Raw genomic sequence first — 2,833 nt, forward strand, 5'->3', positions numbered from 1 at the left:
CGCGGGCCATACAAAATTATAATTTTAAAAATAAGCAGACCAAGCCCCAAGCAGGCAGCTGCCCCAGATGACCCTCCCCCCCCCCGCATGGGCAAGCAGGCAGGCATCCAACCAGTGGCATGCTCGCCCACCTGGTGGCACAGGATGGTATGTTGCACCAGCTGGGCATAGCCGTCCAGCCACACGCTGGGGTTGCTCCTGCTCCACATGGTCGGGGCCGGATTCTACAGCCGGCTCCTGCTACCTCTGCCTGCAGGGATGAAATGAGGACACACTGGCTAAGAACTCCCCCTCCTGCGCATTCTGGCCCTGCCTCCTTTGACCCTTCCATTGTCACCACTTCTGCCCCCAGCCCTCTTGTAGTACAGAGGGAATACGTTTCTCCATGGCCCGGGTGGGAAAGGGTTAACACAGTTTCTTGGGCGGTCCTAACAGCTCCATAGCTAATAACTCTTCTGCAAGGAGGGGAAAAGGTTCATTTTCTTGACAAAACAAACTCATATCTGTCTTGAATAGAGGCTATTCCTGTCCGCGGGAGGGGGTGGATCGCCAGTCTTAGATCTTTCTGAGCTAGAGATCTGCTAGGACCCATGAAGAGCCAGACCAAATGATTTTGTGGGCCTTCAATGGCCCCCGGGCCTGTTGTTCCCCATCCTTGTGCTAGGGGGTCCCCTAGTGCCTGAGTAAAACTCCAAGATCCTTTTAACCGCTTTGAGCCTGAGGGCACCAGTGGAATATGGATGCATGGCGGTGTGCGCAGTCACCAAATGGCTGCTGCAGGAGATGGAGCAAACCACAAAATGTCAGGGAGCGAGTTTATCTATAACACTAAGGTCATTTATGCTTGGTAATTAATAGCACGTTCCAGGCTGAAGTGCCCCGCATATTTTTTGGGTTTTTCACGCTGAACCACCATTCAGGAAGTGACTGCAAAGCCGGCGCACACCTGCTTCACATTTCTTAAGAGCCCCTTTAACGTGACCTTTTGTGTTTGCTCTGCCCCCGCCTCGAAGAATCCCCTCAAGGAAGCATGCAAAATTACAGCTGCATGTTAGCTATGCTTGCTAACGGAAGAAACGAAGGAGCAGGCAAGTGTGGGGGGTGGAATTTCTCCTTTTGCGTCAGGATTGTGAATAGGCATTTTAAAGGTCACATTAAAAAAAAGAACTTTGAGCGAGCATCAAAACTGACCCTGCATAAATGGCCTAACAGTACCTCTTCAACATTTCAGGCAGAAGCTCTGTATAAGAGGATGCCTTTTAATTTGCTTGACCAAAGTCCCACCTAGCTCCATCCATTCTCTAAAAGCTCTTGGTGGGCACCAGGAAAGGTGTCGGTGCACCATGGTGCCTGCAGGCACTACGTTGGGGACTAGGATTGCCAGGTTCGGGTTGGGAAATACCTGGAGATTTTGGGGGCGGAGCCTGAGGAAGGCAGGGTTTGGAGAGGGGAGAGACTTCAATGCCATAGAGTCCAGTTGCCGAAGTGGCCATTTTCTCCAGGTGAACTGATGTCTTTTGCTGGAGATCAGTCGTAATAGCAGGAGCTCTCCAGCCACCACCTGGAGGTTGGCAACCCTATTGGGAACTGCTGAACAAGAGACTCTCAGGACTGAATGTGGGACCATCTGCATGCCCGGCCTACGTTCTACAGCTACTTTGTTGAATAAGTGCTAGCCAGTCAAATGGCTAAACAATCTAAAAAGAAAGGTAATTTTAAGATATTTAAATTATTTCCACTTCAGGAGCAAAGACTTCCAGATGTTAGTAGTCCCTTAAATGAAGAAGTCATGGATGCAAAGCAGACAATTGCCCCAGCAATAGCCAGCCCTTCAGCAAGAGAATTTCCTCAGAGATTCAGAGACTCTGCTATCACTCTGGATTCCAAATAATCCCATTCAGAAGGAAAGTCAATATCAAGTGATTAGATAAATTCCACAGATGACAGGCAATCCATTAATAACGCCCACACCGAAGATGCATCCAGGAGCACAAATGCTCCAATCCCCAAACGCTTACCAATGCTGAAAAGGTTTTCCAATCAAATTAAAGAAAATGGAAACTGACACACACAAACACACACAATGGCATCACATGGGGAGACATCTCCACAACGCCCTAGTATAAAGAAGGCAGAAGGTTGGCCAGGGGTGGTGGGGTCAAAACCTCCACTAACAGCAAAAATTCTACTTAAACCATTGTTACTGAGTGGGGGGGGGATCCTTCCTAATCCCTGCTGTAGCTTCCCCATTCATTTTTAACACTTTGCATTATTACCATTTTGCAACTATTACACATTTCATAACTCATTCCATGGGAGTCACGGTGCGAGTCCGTTGCAGCAAAAATAATAAAGGAGGCTTCTGCTGGAATAAAAACTGCTTAGGTTTTTAAAGCAGCGCAAGACTCCTGCTTAAAATGCAGGATGTTTTTAAATAAATATTCTTTTCAGTATTTATATTTCAGTATTTATAAATAAATACTGTTTACAAGGCCATTTCTACGTATCAGCTTAGAAATGGCCTTGAAAACAGTATTTATTTATAATTGTTAAAAGCAATGCATGGGTTTCACATAACTACAATCCTCCGAAGAGCAGAATGGTTCATTAACTTTTGAAATGGAGTCTTTCTACAGTGTCCTAAAATGAGACATTTCATTGCATCTGCTGCCCCTTAAACAAATGATATTGTAAAACTCTTTATATTTAACATTGCCTATTACCATAACGTTTCAGATGTTTGTTTTGTCACAGAAGCAAACAGTACACTTCATGTTAGTGGCTGATTCATTTTGTTGCAATTGTCATGCATGGCTAAAAAGGGATATGACAG

This window comes from Euleptes europaea, chromosome 11, assembly GCF_029931775.1.
Source record: "Euleptes europaea isolate rEulEur1 chromosome 11, rEulEur1.hap1, whole genome shotgun sequence".
NCBI classification, from domain to species: Eukaryota; Metazoa; Chordata; class Lepidosauria; order Squamata; family Sphaerodactylidae; genus Euleptes; species Euleptes europaea.